General features: G+C 33.7%; 1 protein-coding gene and 1 non-coding gene across 2 annotated transcripts in view; one reads left to right on the forward strand and one right to left on the reverse strand.

The window, feature by feature from the left end:
• The window catches only part of LOC118191493 (centrosomal protein of 192 kDa-like), a 381533-nt gene that overhangs the window by 47360 nt on the left and 311106 nt on the right, over positions 1-23067 (forward strand). The window lies entirely within an intron of this gene.
• TRNAL-UAG (transfer RNA leucine (anticodon UAG)) lies at positions 11070-11151 on the reverse strand. Its single transcript has one exon. It is a non-coding gene; the product is annotated as a tRNA-Leu (tRNA).

The following is a 23067-nucleotide window of genomic DNA, read 5'->3' on the forward strand; positions in this document are numbered from 1 at the left end:
AGATAAATATGTACGTACATACAAGATGTCATACAAAATCTCTTCTGAATCCATTTTAAATCCTTTTTGCAACCTGTTTTGGGAAAAAGAGTCCTTTACTATGTCGTTATGTACAGATGTCATGCAAAAGTACACATATCACGCAACTGCATTCGATAGCGGTCAAAATGTATATTTTCTTTGAAGTACAGTTCCCGAAAATTTTCGCAATTACAATATTTCCTTTACTTCGTACAAGGAAGTAAAAAATACAAAAGTTTATGAACTTTTCATAGTATCTGTGACGCAAAGGTTTATTAGTGAACAATCCACACTGTTTCTGGAAAATATTTGACCATTATTTTACCCCTAAAAAGTCATTAAAATCATCAGAAGTCATCTCACATTAAATGAAAAAAGTGTGCACCAAGCTGAGAACATACAACGTTCAAGCACAACAATACAACAATGCAACGTTTATACAAGCATGAACAAGCATAGGAACGTTCATAATACGTTGAAAGAGGGTATCATTTCATTTCATGATGGTCTTACGTGTGTATAGGTCGTTTTACATTACGTGCTGAAGCGGTTATATTACAATCCGTGTTCTTAGTAGATATAGGAGGGTTGGGGTTAATTATTAGGAAGTCATGGCAACTATTTTTTTCTTGTAGATATGTGAACGGATCACAAAACGTATATGTTTCACGTGGAAGTTCTGCAGGCATAGTGTTAATGCAGAACAACACATGGCTCTGTGGTAGCGAGGGCTCTGAAATCAGTCAGTTGGTGAGTGCCGTGAGAGATGGAAGTAACCCGTGTTGAGCAGCATACTTAGATCAAACTAGCCGTTCTCCGAGGAAGAAATGCGATGGAATGTCACAGTGAATTAGTAGAAACCCTTGGGAATAATGTCCTACCTGAATATCGTACAGTAGCACGGTGGATAGGAAAGTTTCAGCAAGGACGTGTGTCAACCAGTGATGAGCAACGTTCGGGACGACCGGTGTGTGTGCGGACACTTGTCACGTGCCGTCATCGAACACCTCATGGATGAAGACAGACGATGAATATTACTGGAGTTAGAGAGGGCAAGTGACATGGAAAAACGCACCGTCCACAGGATACTGCGTAATGAGCTAGCTTCAGAATCCTTCCCCAGTCAAATTGATGGTGATCGTCGCGTATGACGTCAGGGGTGTCATTGTTTGCCACTTTGTTCCTCATGGCGGAATAGTGACCGCACAGTACTACAGGGACTTCCTAGTGCGACAGGTACGATGTGGCGTTCGGGATAAACATCCGGATCTTGTGGACAGTGCAATAATTCTGTACGACAATGCAAGACCACATAAAGCAGAGTGTGTACGGCAACTACTCCGACGGTGGGGATGGGAAGAATTGGAGCACAAACCGTACTCTTCTGACGTTTTGCCCAGTGACTTTCTCATTCCCAAGAGTAAGGAACCAATACGTGGTAGGCGGTTTGCAACACGAGAGGCCATTTCTAATGCTGTGCGCCAACAGATGACCCGATTCACACATGGTGCGGCAAATGCTGAGGCTGATGGTATTCAGCGCCTCCCACATCGTTGGCAGCGTGTGATGACACTAGCAGGGGACTACATTGAAGGTCTTTAGGCCAAGGTTTGTCATGTCAACTTTACGTGTCAGTTTGGAAAGAGTGTCAGTTTGAAAACCTAACAAGCATCGGACCACCAACTTTATGTGTATTGTGTTTTCATTCTTTTGCACGGTGAAGGCTATATTGCCCTGTATACTACCGTAATAAATTTGTGTGTTACGATATTTCAGTGCTGTTTATTGTCCACACATGTAGTTAAGACCTTGACCTTTCGTCTGTATATGTCACATTTTCCAACCGGACTAGTATCTTCAAGAAAAAAAATAGTTGCCATGACTTTTGCCCCAACCTACGTATTTCGACATACAAGGCTCGTATTTTTCGAAATGTTTCCAGCAGGTGCTTTGAAGTACCGTTCTACAAGGCATGCTAAAGTGGAATGTATTACATCCATGTTCTTACGATGTACATTTCAACGTAAAATACTAGTACATTTCGAAACATTCCCAGCACGTATCATCAAGTGTGCTTTACTTGACATGATTAAATGGTACGTGTTACAAATATGTTATTAGGCTATACATTTCAAAGTACAACACTAATACTTTTCGAAACGTAATTCAGAACGTTCTGTTAAAAAGTTAGAGGAACATTCATACAAAAGTCTACGAACGTTATGTAAAAGTGTTAGTAGTACCGTGTTTTGACACTCTAAGGTCCATTATTGATTTGTAACCTACTGGCGTCATTCAGAACGTAAAAGGAAAGTTTTTCTAGAACATTATAGGAACATTCATTAAAACGTGGAACATTCTCGGAGCGTTATAGAAAAGTGTTAGTAATGATTAGTAATGAACGTGTTTTGATGTTCTACTGTCCGTTATTGAACAGTCATTTGCTGATGTCATTCAAAACGGGAAAGGAAAATTTTTCTGAAATATTACAGGAACATTCAATAGAACATTCTACAGTTAAAGAAAAGCGTTAGTAGTAACACGTTTTTACTGTCTTTTGTCCGTTATTGAAACGTAACTTATTGACGTCATTCAGAATGTTCTGCCAAAAGGTTTAAGGAACGTTCTACTAGAATGTTCACGTTTGTCCACAACTATTTTGATAACATTCAACAATGAAAAACGTTCCCATAAAAATAACAATTGAATTTAAACCATTTAATGTATAAGTATAACTAGAAACATATTCGTAAACATAGGTACTTTCAAAACATTTTAAGCTGGAAAACGCAAAAGAGGGTTTATAAATGTGTGTTTATGAACGCTTTTATGAATTTTTCATAACGTCTTTAATGCAAAAATTCATTTATGAAGTCTTCGTAACGTTTCTGGAAATAAATGAACCTATACTGAGTCCCTAATCATGATGCTTCGAGGTCATCCCTCATTCACTGGAAGAGAGTATGGAAGTGCAAAATTTGAAATTAGGCAAAAAGCGACTTTAGTAGATGTTTTAATTTTTTTTCCAGAAGCAAAGAAAAGGTGAAAATTTTGAGAATCTATTTTTCCCACTTTCTGAAGAATAGGTACACTGCGAAAAAAAAATGGGCCAGTTCTATATTTCTCGTTCTAATGAACCGATTTTGCGAATTTCTCGAAAACGCGACTTAGGATATACTATATTAGATTTATATTTCGCTTTGTTCTAATATAGGTATTTTGACATAAAATCGAACTTTTTCTGAATCGACATACCCTTTTTTTCCATATTTCGATTCTACGACTTAAATTATGCCTAAATACTAAATTTTGTAAAATTTGGTGCGAAATTTACGGAGAAATTTAAAGATTTTTCTTGGCGCATTTTCTTCAGTTTGCGCCAAGAATAACTTACTTGACGAACTTCTTAATTTATAGCAGCCTATTTTCCGTTCCTTTTTTTCGTTGATGCACGAGCGGAAAAACGTTTCATCGTTCATTTTTCAAATAATTTGAACAAATTGCATAAACCACATTTTTCGTTATTATCGCTTATAATAAATCTGCCAAATTTCTGAACGCTCCAATATATAAATTCATCGTAGCAATGAATATATCTTGGGAAATTTTGAATAAAAAAACTGTAATTTTTTGCAGGTGTGCTTGGATATACATCTAGACTTGAAGATGATGGTAAAAATTTTATAGATTATAATTCAAAATGTTTTCCGAAACATTTATAAAAAATACAATTGTTATCATAAAAAATGTGAGAATTATATTTCGATTAAGCCTAAATTTCGAATTCTGGAAGAAGGAATCAAGTAAGTCTAATAAAAAGTGGTGGTGTATTTAATTATGGCAAAGCACACTAGGGCTATCTGCCTATGGGGAGGGATGCCTTTCGTGGAGGACTTTCTAAGGGAAACTGGCTCGTATACACGTTACACATGGGGAAAACAACGAAAATGCCCATGCAGCCAGCCCGTTCGCGGGATTCGAGCCTCGGACCGAACTACCAGTGTTCAGCGTCTTTACCGCTCGGCCGCTGGTGGGCCCAAGTCTAATAAAAAAGAGATATTAATAAATATATATCAAATTCAATTAACGTTGAGGAGCTAATTTTTTAAAAACTACTGGTGGGATTTTTACAGAATTTGGCAGTTTTGCATAATTTGTGTCGCAGAATCGAAATATGGAAAGAAATTGGCATGTCATTTCAGATAAAGTTCGATTTGTGTCAAAGTACTTATATTAGAACAAGGCTATATATAAATCTAAATCTTCTAAATAGCAATAGAATAAACAATTTAATGAATAAAATATATCTAAAAAAGTATTAATAGGTGCTTTCAACAACATTTTAACTAGGAAAGTGCAAAAGTTTATTTATAAATGTTTGTTTATGAAAAAAAAAAAAAAAAAAAAAAAAAAAAAACGAGAATATTTTTTTCGTGTCTAATAGCCCTCAAAATCAGCATAGTTATCAAAAATTTACGTCAAACATAAGGTTGCTTTTTTTTTGGCTTAATTTTAAATGATTGACCAAAATCGAAGCCAAGCTATTTGGCGACATTTGTCTTGAATACACTTCATATTTCAAAGATATTGACAGCGAAATGTTAAATTCTTAGAGTCATGTTTCTTTCAAATAAATTAAACATGGTTGTTTAATGATTATATAACTTAACTTTAATTTAAACTAAAAATTAACAAATTATGAAAACTTTCGAAGCATTTGCAGAAAATTTACTGAATGGGATAAATAATAACACGCTAGCTTCGTTCTATTATTTATTAAATGTTGTATGTTTCATGAATGAAAATAGGTATGTCTACATGTAAATGATTATAAGCTTCTTTATTTCTTAGAATAGCTTGAAACTAATGGCGTTTCGAATTCTGATAAAATTACGAAAAAGTGCAAAATCACCCACTGCTTCGCGCGTTTCTCAAAATCGCCAACTTGAAAAATGTACTAACAAGTCAAAAGAATTGCGCAAACTCGGTATCCATGTACACATCGACCTAGTTTCACTTAAAAACACATCAGAGAATTGCACAAACTTGGCAATGTGCACTCCTTTGACGTTGTCTATTTACACTTCGATACGCGCTATATAAGTGGGCGATTCTGCACTTTACCCAAAGTTACTAGCCTCGGAAACTAATTACTGAAATTATCTTCACCGCGGATTTCGGACACTAATTGGCCATTCATGGGATCTTATTAATTTTCAACTGTGTGTGAAAGCTGCTCAGCACGTATAAATGGGAAGGAAGCGAGCGCAAAAATTCGCAGCTGAGTTACATATTTTTTGACAAGTACGAATAAAAGTTAGTAAAATCGGTATCTTCAAATCTTTGAATGAGATTTATATCACTCTGTAAATTAACCAACTCCATTTATCGATTTTGGGGGGCTTTATTCATGCTTATTTTTAATGGAAATAAAAATAATGCTAAACTCTGGCTTGAAGTAACTAAAATTTTTAAATCTTTTGCAATACCGTATTTGCAACAAATACATAATTGAAATGTTTTTACGGAACTCCACTTTGAAGCCATCTACAAGTGGTTCAAACTGGCTCCACTAATCGCCTAGCCTTGCTAACTCTTGAGCTCCGCCACAGTTTGATGGAGTACACCTCAGGGTACTCTGTCTGAGGGTTCATTCCTCAGGGTACTGCATCTGAGGGTTGGATTGGAGGACGACCTTATCCCCTTTGTCAGTGAAGACCTTATGACTGTCTGAGGGTATCCTTGATTTACCAACAGACTCACCATATAACGTGGCCCCCTTGCAGCGCTGACAATACACTCTTACGAACACCCATGCCTTCTCCCGGATGCATATTTCACAAGTGCACATCAGCGTAGCCACTGAAGGAGGGGCTTCGAAAATGGACCAATGAGCTTCTATTGCTCTTGTGACGCTAAATCTTCGTGCATGTGAGCGTATGTTCTTTATGTTTTAATTTGCATTTGTTTCGCAGTTATAAACGTATGGCGTAATAGTAGAAAATTTCATATTACTTTCGTTTTATGAGTTTAATTAATCGCTGACATTTCACTTTCGCGATTTTTATCACGCATTAATATTTGGATTGATGTTAACGGCGTATTATCGCTCTTTACATCGAGAAAATGACTAAAACTGCAGTTAGCCTCGAATATTATGCATTTACCAACACCTGTGGATTAAGAGAATTCAAGTGTGTAGTTTTCTTAAATTAAGCTAAGAAGGACTGGAAGTATTATAATGAATCTAATGTTTTCTGATTTCAATGCTTGCATTCTTTTGATGTTTAAAGATTCAAAATACATATTGTGCATGATCTGTTTATATCCATTGTTAACATTAAAAGTTATATGTGAATAAATTGAATATATTCATTGTGAATAAGATAAATGTTTGATGAGTATTTCTTGTGTAGATAGTACATTTAAGAGTGAGCAGTTATTAAATGTGAAATTTAACACAATGTAAACGAATGTAAATTAGTAAAGTTCACTTTGAATAAAATTATGCGTTGGTTATTATAGGACATCTTTTTCATATAGCCTGCAAAAAAAGGTGCTGACTTCCAATTACACATATAATTGGTGTAAATATTTTTCTCACATATTTCTTTCTTCATCTTATTTACCACTTAATTAATATTTCACATGGATATTTTTGCGGAGTATCCAACATGTGTTTGTATTTATTTCAAATTCTTTCAACCAGGTTGTGAAATCTTCCCAATTGCTTATATTTTATCTAAGTTTGCAATGCAAATTTTCAGAGGAACTCGACGATGCTTTAATTATTTTGTACAGAAGATTGCGTAGCAGAATATTTTCAACCATCTTGCTTAAATCTTAAAGCACGCGAAAGGTCAGGTGACAGGACAGAAATATTACTGGATGCCCATTGGCCCATCCTAGAAGCCACTCCCTCGGTGGCTACACAGATGTGCACTTGTGAAATATGCCTCCCGATACGGTACTTTAGTCCATCGGTATGGCAGTTAACGTCAGGAAACACTACACCGTCTGGCAGACACCGTCGGACAAACAGATAAATTCTTCAGTTTTTCGTTATAGAAATGTTAATAAAAGCCTCTGAATCAGCTCCTGATATTTCTGCTTTAGTAACAGAAGTATTTGCAACCAACTCAGCGGCATTCCTCTTTCAGTTCTAGAAATGTAGAATCAGTTTTATTATTTTAAACCAGTTTGCACACCAAGTTGAAAAGCCTAACTTGTAAGCAAACTTAAAAACGAAAGTTTCTGTAGCAGTTTCAGTTCGTAACAAAATTAAATGTGACGAGTTATAGTCACACATACCAGATGGTGCGGGAAGGCAGCAGAGAGCTTATACGAATCTAAAACGAGATTGATGACCGAATATTTTAAAGAATTTCGAAACATAGAGCAAGGAATTTCAACATACTGTAGTGCGCTGTTAACGTTTCTTGTTAATTACAAAGGTTTTGTGGGTCATCCAGCTGTTACTCGCGAAATGCAATTTCTGCTGTGCGATTTCTAAAGCCATACGAAAAAAAATAATAATAATAAATTTAAAAAAATCCGCAATAATGTCGGAACAACTTTCTAAACCAATCTGAAGTAGGACTTAGTTACACATTTCCACTCGCAAGGGAGGGGAGGAATCAACCCTCTGAGCGTTACGACCGGAAAATTCAGTACAGAAGGTTGCCTTCCACATTCATTATACATGAAAATTTCTGCTAGCTTTTAATGTATCCGATTTCGGTTTGGATGTATATTGGAAGAAAAGGAATCAAGGTACAAAATGAAAGAGTCATTTTTTAATTAAAATCAAGAAAATATCACTTATTCGTGACATTTTGAGGAACTTTGAAATTTCAGGGCTAAACCCGTAAGAAGCAACAGATTAAAGAGAATATTTAACTTTTCGATTAACGAATATAATTATATCTACGGTTAAATAACCAAGAATCTATATGCATGTATGTATGTTCCTCGGACTGTATAAAAATGGCGATAGCTAGAGCCACACAATTTTGAACATACGTAATCTTCCACCCGAACGTGGGCACCTCGAAGCCAGAATTTTAAATTTCCAATATGTTTTTGATTTATTTCATAATATGTACGAATTTAATAAATTTTTTAATAAATCGGCAGGGACAACATTGTCCGAGATAAAAAAATTTTATCTCCAGCTCGTGAGGCTGTTGCCACTCAGAAAACTGTAAGAGATTTATTTTTCCAAGTTCAATTAACACTTAATCCACGTTGCGTTAAATTTGCCGAGCCACATAAACCTCTGAATGCTCTATTAATTTTATTTAGAGCTGTAATTGCTTAGAGAAACGTACCACGAATTATCGTCGTTGTTATAAATTCCCTTAAATCATACCAAATACACTCATGTCCATATATTAAGGATAATTCGGAGTCACGCGAAATCGAACTCTAAAATAAATATATCACCTGTAAAATCACTACACACATCTTCCAGAATCATATGCAAATTTCAGGAAGTAACCAGATGACACCGATGGTACGTCACAATGACGAGTGTAAGAGAGTGATATATAAGGAATACAGGCAAAGAAGTAAAATTGTTCGCAGGCGCTTTATAAGCATTTCAGTGCAATAACCGAATACTTATGACACAAAGGACGCATTTGGACGATTTTTTACGTGGTAGAATTATCGGCCGTCTGGAATGTGGGCGTATCCGACTGGAAGTATCAGACGAACTTGGAATTGCCCAGAGTGTCATCTCCAGGCTTTGGCAACGATTCCAAGATGATGGTAATGTGAGTAGACGTTACAGCACAGGTCGCCCCAGAGTTACAACGCCGAATGAAGACCGGTATTTGGCAGTTACTGCCAAAAGAAACAGGCGGAGCACAGCCTCAGACCTGTTTCGTCAGCACTCTTTAGCCACTGGTACGACAATTTCAAGGCAGACCGTGTACAGACGCTTAGGGCAGATTGGTCTATATGCTCGTAGACCTGTCAGATGCGTTCTACTTACTGCAACTCACTGTCGCCTGCGATTAACCTGGAGTAGAGAGCATGCATTGTGGACACCGCAAAAGTGGGCTTGTGTGATGTTTTCCGACGAGTCCAGGTTTAGCTTGCAGTCTGATTCTTGCCGGACTTTCATATGGAGAGCTCCAGTTACCCGTTACTACTAAGAAAACATCACTGAAAGACACCGTTACGGTGGTGCAGGAGTGCTCGTTTGGGATGGAATTATTCTGGGTTCCAGAACTGACCTGCATGTTCAAATTGGAACCATGACAAGCCAAATCTATCGGGACGTCATTCTGGAACAACATGTACGTTTGTTTCGGGGCACCATGGGCGCACAATTTGTGTTTATGGATGACAACGCCCGTCCTCACCGTGCAAACATCGTAAGCGAATGCCTTCAATCGGAGAATATCACCCGTATGGACTGGCCAGCATTCTCACCGGACTTGAATCCTGTACAGTACGTGTGGGACATGCTTGACCGACGAGTTGCAGCCCGACGAGTTGCAGCCCGTCAACCTCCTCCTACATGTCTACAGGAACTTCGGAGAGCTTTGCTTTTTGAGTGGTGTAATACCCCCCAAGATCAGATCGATAATTTGATACTCAGTATGCCTAGGCGTTGTACGGACTGTATTGCATCGTCTGGGAGACATACAATGTATTAACAATCATACCAACCATGTAATATTGGTTTTTTGTAAATAGGTGTTTTTTTTTTTTTTTTTTTTTTTTTTTTTGTAATTTGCTCCAGAGAGAAAAAATCGCTTAATTTTTTAAATAATATCAAACATATAGCATCTTTTTTTCGCTCTTTACCTTTTGTTTAATAAATAAGCTTTACAAATAAGTCAAATTTGTTTTGCTTCTGACTCTCCTTTTGCCTGATTTTGTATTATCCTTCATTTATGGACATGAGTGTAAAACTGAAAATAAGCTACTGAAGTTATCACAGCCCAACCTGCTGTGATTTTGAAAAGCAGTGGCTCGGGTGCCAAAGCTTCTGATACTATGCCAGGAATCTTTTACACTAGCATAATTAGTTCAAAACAAATCTGCTCGTATAAATCATAATATGGCCCCGAATGGGGAACTATATTTGAACTTTTACTGATATTTCGTCGTATTTTCAAATTTAATCTGGAAGGTTATGGAGTAACAAATCAAGCGATTTAAAAAGAATAAACACAGTTCTTAAGAATACTTTTTTGTATTTTTAATGTGATTAATTTAAATAAATAAGAACTTAAATCATGAAATTAGAGATAATATTTTTCATGAAATGACACAAAGACAGATTGAAATCATTATGTATATTTTCTTTTTTTTTAATAATTATTTTAGGCGGCTACAGCGCGAGCCTCTAGGTTCTAAGAAATAATATCGAGAATAGCAAAATATGTATGGCAACCTCTAACGTTCTATCCGGAAAAGTAAAGATAAGCTGTTTTTAAATATTTAGTGATTTTTGCTATTGAATTGCATTTTTTGTGCGTATGTATGAAGAACGTGATATTTAATAAATAAAATTAACATGCAAAATGTTAAATATAAAAAGACAAAAGAAAATTTTTGTAAGCGATATTAGTAAGAAAAGTGAATATTGTTATGATGAATTGAAGATTGAAAAAAATAGAAAAATGTATGCCATTGCATCGGAAGTTCTAAACATCTGTTGCTATGCTGGTTTTAAAAATTTTGTGATTTTGCTATTGAACTGTATGTGACTTAAGTGCGAAGAAAATGGTGTTAATAATAAACATAAAAAATAAATAACTAAAAGGGTTAGCAGGAGGGAGTGCAAGAGCAAACTTCACAGAGTGTGAGCTCAGCGAAAGCATAAAAAACCTTAGCAAACTCTTTTGGGCGACCGCTAAAATCTGAAATCTTTCGGACTTGTTTTTAGATTTTTATTTTTTTTTTAATAAAAAACTAAGCAAATCACTTCTTTTCCCTATGTGCAAAATGCGAATCTCGTGCTTGGAATTCGCAGTTTTAATCTGAGTCGATTTAGTATCAGCAGAAGGTAGTTTTAAAAATAAGCGTTTTGGCAGCGGTGGGATTCGAACCCACGCCCCCGAAGAGACTGGTGCCTAAAACCAGCGCCTTAGACCGCTCGGCCACGCTACCGACAGGATTGCTTTTATCCAGATTTGAATGTAAACTGATAATGAGCTTTTCCAAGGCAAAAGATTCCGAAAAAAGGACAAGGGCATGCGCATATTTATTCGGATCCAACTAGAGTAGAAAAGAAAAGGAAACCTGTTTAAAACATTTTATGCACTTCCATTCAAGGCGTAAAGTAAACTCCTTAAATGTGCATAAACTCCTTAAACTCCTTAAATGTGCATTTTAAATCCGTGTTATTACTTTTCTTCCCGTACATATTTTTTGCCATATATTTATTGAGGACAATAAGTATCTATCCTTTTTTGTACAGGCGGTTAGTTGGCGTTACGCTTTCTTACTAGAGTAAGCATAATTGTTTGAAAATTATTATTCGATCAAATGCTTAGTGCTATTGTTATTTTAATTAGGACATAATACGTACTTTAAATTGTGAATGCAAAATAAACCTGTAAACAATTAAAAATTATCGTGTTGTTGTTGATGATAATAATAGTAATAATAATAATAACAAATGGAAAAACCCTAATAGGTACAGATTTTAACAATCACCCGAAAAGTATCGTTTGGACCCACCACCGGCCTTGCGGTAAAGTAACTGAACCCTGGTAGTTTTGTCCCAGGTTCAATTCAAAGCAAACGGGCTGGCTGCGTGGGAATTTTTGTGGGTTACCTCACGCACTATCGTTATAAGCCAGTTTTCCTTAGTAAGTTCTGCACGAAGGCATCCCTTCACTTAGGCAAGCAGCCCCCGAGTGCTTTGTTATAGTCAAATAAACTAAACCAAATCAAGCGGGCTCTTTCGAAGTTTAATAGGGTTTATTAGTAGAGATTATCGATAAAGATGACCAGGTGGAATAGCAAGATGTTTTAAAGAATATTAGACGAATAAACATTTAGCCAAACTTTAGGCACGTTACACATTTTCTGTCTATTTGAAAAGTGAAAAACTGTAAAACATCATTCTAAAAATATTCAATGATTTTTAACTACACAGCCCTCCAAAAGTTAAGGAAGAGCATATTTTTTGTGTCTAATTTTTGAATGAAACAACACAGAAACAAGAAATTTACAAGACATGTTCAGTAAACAGTTATTTAATGAATGTGACATAGAATGTTTCTAAAGTTCAACACAAACATGAATTACAACAAAAAAATTACACTCTTGGCAAAGAAATGCAGTCTTGGAGAAACAGTATATCACAAATATTTGAGGAAAAATGAGTAATAACAATACAAAAATGGATTCTAATAAAGAAATCTATCCACCCTTAGCTACAGAACATTGGCGGCAGCCACGTTCCATGCTGTCAATTAATTTGTCGGTTAATGAAATGGGAAGCAACGACAAGTCACGGAGTAATCCTTGCTCAAGCTCATCTAACGGCCTTGTAAATTTTCTATGCAAGACTGCTATAACATGTAGATGTGCACCTCTCCTTTTGGTTGCAATCGGCCGCACCAAAAAATATATATATTTGAATTTAAGGAATATTCGCTAAGTCATATAAAGCTAATTTAAATAATGAAAATTCATTTGCATACAAATGAAAAGCTAATTTAAAATTTAAATTATGAAAATTCAATTTCACACAAATTAAAGATTAATTATTGCTGCGAACTAATTTGCAATATCATTCAAATTCAGAAAGCATACGTAAATTAACTGAAATATCTAAAAGTAGGAAAAAATATTTAATAAACCAAAAAAAAAAAAAAAAAAAAAAAATCCTTAAAATTTTAAAGAGTTTAAGACTAAATTAATTTGCACAAATTTTTTGCATCGTGTTCTCGTCATCCAATAGGCATTAAGCATCCATATAGGCATACATATATATGTGATGTACCAGCTTTTGTCCGGAATAAATAGATTGGTGAAGAATCATAGATGTAGTCGTAGCTTAAATTATCAGACGATAAGTTTAAAAAACAGGATTCATTTATTATTGGTCAGGAGAAATAGCAGTTACGAAATCGGATATCCGGAGTAAATAAAAAAGAATTACTAATAACTTTTTGTATGAAGTTTACTGCATATTGCATTAAAGAAAGACCCCGATATTCCTTTGCGAGTCCTTTTATAGCCTCTGGAAAGGCGGAGCTTCCAAGAAATGACGTCAGCCTCGTCAGCCATTCCAGTTCGCTTTAAATATTTCGAGAACATTCTATAACTGTACGTGTAGAAAAGGCGGGAAAAAAAACTTGACTACGGGGCTGTTGATTTAATTCCACGTACTTTCAAATAAGAGACCGTCGCCATTAAAAATGAAAAGAACATACAGTTAGAATTTTAAGTGTGTTCTTGACTAATTAATTCTATTGGAATTTTATTATTACATATATATATATATATATACTCACTCTGTTACTCGGCTCAGTGAGGTTTTTCTATTCATATCTATAAATCTCCAAAAGTTGCCAAACTTGGCGACATTTTGGTCCTGTCCCTCTATATAACTGTAATTGGTACTATAACATCGTAATTGATCCTCATATGTAACTGGAACCGTATCCGTCCCTTATGTGTAACTTTAACCGTATATACCTTCTGGTAATTTCGGAAAACGGAAGGTTCTAGAGATTTCTCGGCGGCCGGGGAAATTTTTATTCAAAGTTCCAGATCTGTAAAGTGTTTCTTTTGGTAAAAATAAATTTTATCAAGCTATTATCGGTTCTGCGGGCATTCAATGTGTTACTAACCCGTACGCACGCAACACTATTTATTGGAACAATTACATCTCGTTTTCAAACGATCAACCGGAAGTGGTACTTTAGTTAATTTTCGTTGCTATTTATTTGGCGTGAGGCTGTAAACTGGCTGCATCAGATTTCTTTCTTTAGTAAGCTAGCATGTAAAGTATAAAAATCTGAAGCGCTCTGACAAGAGTTCTGTTTCATTAAAAAGTTGTAAATCTCTTGTTAAGATAATAGGAAATTATTTCTATTTTCAAAGAAGAAGAATTATTTATGTTTTCAAAAAGAAAATTAAGAGAGATTAAGAAAGAGAATTATTTCTATTTTCAAAGAAAAAGTGTTATCAAAACAGATTCCCTTGTTTTGTTTGAAACAAAGCGCATTTTAGGTGTGTTTTCGTAAGGCCTAGTTTATCTAATGTGTAATTTCTTAGAATTAATAATAATTTAAGAATACTTTTTTGTTATTTTCAAAAGTAATTCTTCGAAATTGTTTTGCTCATATTCATTATCTTTACTTTAAAATTTGCAGAAAACAGTTTCTTTACGACAATTAATAAAAATCTCGGCTTCCTAAGTTTATCTCTAAATTTTTAATTCTTAATGCATTTTAAAAATTTATTTTTGTTTTATTCAACCATAAGTTCCCAAATTAATTAATTTTACGCTGCGTTATTAATGTTAGAAACAACTAAATAAATAAATCATCACTCTATTTAACTAATGCTGCCGTATTCGTTCTTTTTATAAATGTTTTAGAACTAATAAATAAATCCTCGTTGTCGGAAGAACAGCAACATTTCCTCACGCAATCTTCTATAACAGGAAAAAAAATACAACATAAAACGAATCATTCTGGAGAATCTTTCGAAGAATTTTTCCATCTGCATTTAAGGATTTGTAACGAAAGAAAAAGAAAAACGTTCTTCTAGTAAGTAAGCAACATGGGATCTTTATTTTAACGCGTAATGATATCTTGTCTCCGAAGCTGTGAAGCGTCCCGCCACATTATTCGCCGGCGTTTGTAATTATTACACCGTTAATTATTTTTCTCCCTAAGAAAATTAAAATTTCTACTACCGTTTAATGGAGAGCGAAGGTAACAGAGTGTAAAGATGTGTAGCAGGTCGTTTGCATTTAGGCAGCGTAATTGTTGCCAAATTAGAAAACGAAACTCAGCGTTAAGTGGATGTTTTAACTTTTTTTGTGTTGTTCCGTTTTGATTTTTCTTTGTAATATATTAATTACTTTGTTATAAATTCTGCAGATGAATGTAAAAATAATGTTAAGCTAGCATCCATCAAAGATGCTTTTTTGTGTATGTAAATATCCTTAACCCATAATTAGTAAACTCTTCTTTAATCAAAAAAGCAAACTGTTAACAAGAATTTTATTTATGATTATACTGAGAAACAAAAAAATATTTATTTATTTATTGTGCAAATGTAGTGTTAATAAATACTTGAGAAATATTTTTTCGATTATTTGAAGAGTTATTATATTTTTACTGTTTCCTTAAATAACCTTTTTCTGTTTGTAACAGTTTTTAATTATGTAAGAAATTTCATCCTTAGTAATGAGAGTTTCTTTCGAATATGTATTGCACCTAAACGAATAATAAATAAAATATAATTTAAAAATAAGGGAAAGAAATTCTGAAAGGATTCAGATTTTAACATTGAACCAGAAGGTTTGTAATAAGATTTTTTATACTCTTACCGAGTATCGTAGATTACCAGTCTGCTTTTGGATTCACTTCTGCTAACACATTTTTTTCGTCTTTTTAGCTTTATTAAGCATCGTTTTCTTTGCACTTAGGAGACATACGACTCAAAACCAAAATGACAAAATTTTTAAAAGCAGCATATGTTTAGAATTCCGATTATAGTGTTAAATGTTGGCATATATATATTTTTAATTTTTGCATTCTTTTCTTAGTTCATCCTCTCAGTGTTCAGGCTTCCTAGTAAGGTGGCCTAGTAACGACAAAACTTTTTTGTCTTTTTATTATTAACTGGCTACGTGTTGAATACTATTAAATGCCACTTCAACGCATTTACGCCACATAAAATTCAAGAAAAAAATGATAAAATGTTTAAAAAGAGCATATCTTTGGAATTTCGGTTAGAGTGTTAAGTGTTGCCATCCATTATTTTATATTTGCTATGTTATTTCTTAAAACCCTAGCCGATTGGGCGGCCATCCGCAGGGTTATTTCATAAATTATTTAATATTTCTAATTATCCCTCTCATGATTTTAATGAAATTTTATGCATAAATCAATCACTTTAAAAAGCAGAAAAATACTCTTACCGACTGTAGCCCACCAGCAGCCGAGCGGTAAAGTCGCTGAACACTGGTAGTTCGGTCCGAGGTTCGAATCCCGCGAACGGGCTGGCTGCATGAGTGTTTTCGTGGTTTTCCTCATGTGTAACGTGTATACGAGCCAGTTTCCCTTAGAAAGTCCTCCACGAAGGCATCCCTCCTCTTAGGCAGATAGCCCTCGAGGCTTTGCCGTAATTAAATAACCTAACCTAACCTAACCTTAACGACTGTATTTAGTGTTTTTAAATGGTTTTTTACTCAGAAACCTTCCAAATTAAATTTGAAAGTTAAAACTTTTAGGCTTTACTGAATGGCAACATCCTGGTGTACGGAAGGTAGAAAAAACTGTTACAAATTTTATTTTCGACAGTAGTAATACATTGCTTTCAAATAGCCGAATTTGTTAATTAAAATTGAAAGGTAAATAAGTTACATTTTTCCGAATGGGAAGTGTCTGGCACGCCGGAGATAAAAATGCTATATTTCGAACAGTGTTGCCACTGCACGTTTTCAGATCTCGGATTTTGTTTATGAAAGTTTCATTTTGTATAAAATACGAAAAAAAAAAAGAAAAAAATCCAAAATTCGGTCTCCGAGGTGCAAATGTTCAGTTGGAGGAGTAAATGTATGAAAACTTTGATGGATCTAGGTGCTGTCGTTTTATCACAATGCGAGGAACATACATACTTAAATAACCGTTCTTTCAAAAGTTTTTACATTATTATGACGTATTTGCAGATAGATAATATTTGTAGCTAATAAATTTGCAGGAGACAGCAAGCAAACAGGAGAGAAGGGCGGAAAAGGAGGGGTCAGATTATACGTTGAAGATATCGGCTGCCCTAAAACTAGTAAAAGACAGATTCAGTTTTGTTTCCACGTCATTCTGATGGATTAAGTTTAATTAAAAATTTGAATATTATGCTTGGCTGAAGCATTAGCTCTATGTACCTGCATTGTTAGCGTTCTGTTAGAATCATATGAGAAAAGTTAATTTTGAAATGACGCAGTTTAGATCAATTTATTATAAGTAATTGCTATTTTTAGAATGTAAAGAGAAATAAACAAATTAAAAAGGATAGTTACGGGATGCATATTTCACAAGTGCACATCAGCGTAGCCACTGAGGGAGGGGTTTCGAAAATGAACCAATCGGCTGCTATTGCTCTTGTGACGCTACATCTTCGTGCATGTGAGCATATGTTATTTACGTTTTAATTTGTATTTGTTTCGCGGTAATAAATATACGGCGCAATTGTAGAAATCTTATACTGCTTTCGTTTCCTGAGTTTAATTAATCGCTGACATTTCACTTTCGCGATTTTTATCACGCATTAATATTTCGATTGATGTTCATGCCATATTATGTGGATTAAGAGAATTCAAGTGTATATTTTTTAATTGAACTGAGAATAACTGAAATGGTTACAATGAATTTAGTGTTTTCTTATTTCAGTGCTTGCATTCTTTTTATTTTTAAAGTGTAAGATTCAGAATACATATGATCTGATTATATCCATTGCTAACATTAAAAAATATATGTAAATAAATTGAATATATTCATTGTGAATAATACAAATTCACTCAGAATGAGCCAGTTATTAAATGTGAAATTTAACACGCTAAATGTGTTATCATTTAGCGTGTTAAATTGCAAATTAGTGAAGTTCACTTTCTATAACATTCTGCATTGGTTTTTATTATAGAACATCTTTTTCATATAGACTGCAATAAAAAGTGCTTACTTCTATTTACATATATAACTGGTATAAATATTTTTCTCATAAGCATAGTTTTATGTAAAGATTGCACTTGGACTCAGATGTTTATCACATATTTCTTTTCTTCGCATATTATTTACCACTTATTAAGTAATATTTCACATCGCTATTTTTGTGAAGTATCTAACATGTATTTGTATTTATTTCAACCAGAAATCTTTATAATTGCCTACATTTGATCTAACTTCGCAATGAAAAGTTTCAGAAGCAATCGACAATGCTTTAATTATTTTGTACAGAAAATTGCGTGGCAGAATATTTTCAACCATTTTGCTTAAATCTTAAAGCACGCGAAAGGTCATGTGGCATGACAGAAACATAACTGGATGTTCATTGGTCCATCCTGGAAGCCACTCCCTCGGTGGCTACACAGATGTGCACTTGTGAAATATGCTTACGGGATACTGCAAACTAAGGTTATTAATCCATCTTACTTATCATATTATATGTATTACTTCTTGGTCCTATTAAAATAAATCTTAAAATTCGCTAATTTTAAAGTTTTTCTTATATGTATATTTACCCGCGGCTTATTAAAAGTACCCGGAGCTTATTAAAATGCTTTCTGTTCCAAGCGTATTTAAGCGGCTGAGTTTAATATACGGCGATTTGTGAACTAAAAACTGTGATAACAATTTTAAACTTATCTAGTGAAATAATAACTAGCAATAAATCCCGTATTTAATCCCAAAATAATAAATAAAAAGTTGACGCTAAAATTAAAATATTAGCGCAAATTTAAAGTCTTTTTAATATTTTTTATAAAAATATTTTTATAATTGTGTACACAAAAAAAATTTTAAATTTTACGAACAATTTTTCTATTTCTTATTTGTTTCATACTCTTCGTCAATAGTTTTTTAATTGTATTCTTAATTTCGTAAATCTTCAGGTAGATTTTCTGATTAGCATTTTTCAGTTCAAGGGGTTTTTCTTAGAATCTGCAGTGCTTTACTAGATTCTACTGGTGTTGACCCGTCATTACTTTCTTCAGAGTCACTTCTATTGGTAGTACCAGCAATCCTTTTAACACTTTCTATAATTTAACAGTCAGTTTTGACACATGTTTTTCTCATTAAAACCTCAATGGTTGGATGACGTTGATGGTATCTCCAAATGAATTTTCTTTACTTTCCCGACTGATATCTGAAACATCAATTCTTTTGAATATTCTTCGTTTTCAATGTCACGTGTTAAAAACAGTTTTTAACTGATCAGTGTGTAAAGATCGTGACTTGTAAAGATCATGACTTGTAAAGATCGTGACTTGTAAAGATCATGATTTGTAAAGATCGTGACTTAAAGAGAACGTGAAATATAAATAATAGGATAAGAACTTGCATTTTACAGTGTGGCAACAAGAAGAGGATTCGGAAGCTTTTTATATATTTTGTTTAGAGAGTTTAAGATTTTGAGTTTTTTTTTTTTTTTTTTTAATAGTTGTAAGAGTTTTAACTGTAGCAGTTAAGAGTTTAAAAATTTTAATAGTTAAGAGCTGCTGCATTTATTTTTTTGTTCTGTTCTAAAATTCAAATATAAGTATTTTTTTCATTCTGAAAATTTAGCTTTGTTCTTCCTACAAGGTTCAATATCCGTTATATTGAAATAAGGAAAGGATTTTTACTCAGTGTAAGTTTTTAATTTACGTCAGTTTTCAGGTGACGCCTGTCTCAGACTGAAATTGCATGCGTGTCGTGTGCACAACCTGACAAAAGCTGCCGGTACAGATTTTGATTTTTTTAAAATCAAAATGAAACATTTTACTGACAAAATAACCAATTACAAAAGTGTTTTAAATGACGAAAACATACATGTTTTCGCAATTTCAAATTTAACAAAATAATCACAAACTTTCATTGAATTTTCCTTTTGATGATGACAATTTATCGTCAACCACCTTTTAATTCGGGCGCCACTGTAGAAACGTTATTCATGATTATGAACTGGATATGTCAGAAATTAAACCAAAATGATTTCTTACTTATACACATACCAGACACATACCAGAAACCAGTTATTAATTATATTGAAGCAATCAATGTTATCGGTTGAATATAATATAAACTAAATATGTATCAAATTGTATCAGTCGGACAACCGATAAAAGATTAAAAAATTAAATTTATAAAACATGCATTTTTTCGTCTTTAAACTGCTCAAGTAATTAAGCAGTTACAGACTGACTGCATGTAAAAGAGCTCTTTTTCTTCTTCATTGGCTCTACAACAGAGGATGTGCTCTGTGTTGAAGTCTTCTGAAGTTTTCTGCAGAAGAATATTCCAGAAGTCTTCTGCAGGCATCTCTGCGTTTGGCAACTGTTTCTCAGTTTTTGTCCTTTAGAATGTTTAGGTCATTTTTCTCATCGGGGTCTTCCTCGAGGTCTGGTTGTCATGGGCTTTGCCAGAAAGATTTCTCTGTAACACCGATCTTCATGAATTCTGACCACATGACCAACCCATTTATGTCTTTATAGTTTGGAGAATTTCACTACATCGTGTTGTCTATAGATCTTATATTAGCTGTAAATTAGATCTTCTTATACATGATACATTCACATGCACCCCGCTATTGTATGCAAAGCAAAATCCTTTTCTCAAATATCCCCAAAGCTTCCTCATTACGTAAAGTCAGCACCCAAGCTTCTGACGCATACGTCAGGCCAGATCTTATAAGACTCTTATAAAGAAGTAATTTAATTCTTGACAAAGTTGGGTTTTAAACAGCTCTTCAGGCCATCTTACAAAAAAACTGTATATTAATATTATGAACTGAGAAAAGACTGAAAAAAATAGAAACCTCTATAGCAACACTTAACACTGCAATCCGGAATTTATACATATATTGCTGTAAAAATTATTAAAGTATAATTACATAGTTTAAGCATATATACTATTCTTAATTAAGCATAAATTAAGCATAATTACTATTCTGCTTTTAAAAACTTTTACTATTGAATTATATATGCCGTAAGTGAGAAGAATATGATGCTTAATAACAAAATTGAAGAGGTAAAAAAATTGGTTAGCAGGAGTGAGTCAACAGTAGACTGGTAGACTGCGAGCTTAGTGAGAGCGTAGAAAAAACTTACCAAACCCTTGTGGTCGACCGTTAAATCTGAGCCCTTTCCCTTTTTATTATTATTATTTTTTATTTTTTGCAAAATAATATTTTTTATTTAAATAATCTAAAAATAGCAGGTTAAATAGCAGTAGACTGGCAGAGTGTGAGCGTTGAAAAACCGTAACAAACCCTTTTGGGCAACCGTTAAAATCTGAACCCTTTCAAACTTTTTTTATTATTTTTTTATTTATTTTTTGGAAAAAATATTTATGTAAATACTCTGACAAGGAACTTTTTTTTAAATATAAATGTATGTATATCTCATCAAAACAGTTCGTAGTGAATCTTAAAATTCATTCAAATAGAATGTCATTTAGAAATTCTACGCAAAGAGATCAGAAAATTTAAAGGATATAGCAGTAATATTCTGAGATATGGTTAACTGAAGATATAAAAAAAGGATCAAAGCAATTTCTCTCGAGATTTATTCAAATCCCTATTAATTCTTACCAGTAAATAAATAATCATATTTTGTCTTTCAGATAAAAAATTACTGTATAACATTTCATTTCCCGATAATGAAAGAAGAAAGTCTTAAAAATCTGAAACAATTTTTCAAATAAATTCGCACTTTTTTTGTCCAGTCCTTTAATTATTCATTTCTTCTTACCAACTGAGAGTATTGTTATAAAAACTTTGATTAATTACATCACTGTGGCAAAAATCACTTTCGTATTTCAAGTTTCTTTTTTTATAAAATGCAAGAAAAATGTTTCTTTATTTAACAGGTTGAATATTTTATTCGCCATTTTCTTTTTTCTTAATTTTTTTCTTCAACAAAAGCTTCATAACAGTCGCATTCGCGACGGGATTAAAAATCAAATGAATTCTTTGTCTTTAAAAGGAATTCACTGCGACCGTGACGAACGTATATTTAAATGAAAGTTCCACAAAAAGATGGCTTAATTTATTTTGATTCGAGCGAAGTGTCTTATTCAATATGACAAGTGCGTTTCTGGAAAATTGGATTTTCTTCGAATGTTTGGTTTCACTTTCTTTATTCAGCCCCACATATGTATTTTTATTTCATTTGTTTGGATCGTCTGCGTTGTCGTTTTTAGTCAGTGCATATGAAATGCGCTCGGATTTAAGACGATTTTGTTTGATCAGGCGCACGTAAGATGTCAGAATTCATTCGAATAGTCCTCTGGGGAAAGAAAAACACAAGTTATTTTGTATATATCGCTTCTCTGAAGCTATTAACAGCGAGCATTAATCCTCTATAATTAAATGTAAATTCGGAGTCTTTCTGACAAACAAAACAGGTTTATTTAGTAGAACAAATTTAATTAACATTTTTACTTCGGTGGCACCTTTTTCTGGTTTTATATTGTGACATTGAGAAGCATAATCATATTTAAAGCTTAGAGAATCAAAGGGAATTTCAAAAAGTCACAATTAGAAGCATTTGTTTCTTAAGCCTATTAAAATGAGAGGGGAGAAATGTTCATTATTCTTTTTCTTAATTGAAAAATGGCAACAGCATTGCGTGTAAAATTTGCGATAATATTTCCTTTAAATAAAAATTGTTGCAATGATGATATATGTTGGATATTCTTGATGATATATATTGGATATTCTAGTAATTTTTGTTACGTATTTTTATTTTTTACAACAATTTATGCCGTATTTTCTCCCGTACGACCTAGCTTTTCAGCGCTTGGTTCTGAAAATTGAAATTATCTTTAAAAATCTTTTAAAAATCTTCGTATCATTTTCTGCTGCTCTTACATAGTTTTTGTATTGCCTTGATTATTGCTATATATTCTTACTGAAATATAAGTTTCTTTGAAAGAAATAGTATTGTGTTAATTACTAGTATTTTATTCTTAATTCTTTTTCATCACCATGGAGGTGAGAAAGGAAGGAGTGGCCAGCCCGGCACTAAGAGTGAAGCCCTGCTCCGAAGCTTCGGTCTCCAGATGGGGTGTTTTTTGTTTACATTCAGAAGCTCCCTTGACAGCGTTTCGATAGTATTTCGACACACGACAGTCGCAC

The sequence above is a fragment of the Stegodyphus dumicola genome, chromosome 10 (genome assembly GCF_044657685.1).
Source record: "Stegodyphus dumicola isolate Sdum_Otavi_A_Nest chromosome 10, ASM4465768v1".
In the NCBI taxonomy this organism is placed as follows: Eukaryota; Metazoa; Arthropoda; class Arachnida; order Araneae; family Eresidae; genus Stegodyphus; species Stegodyphus dumicola.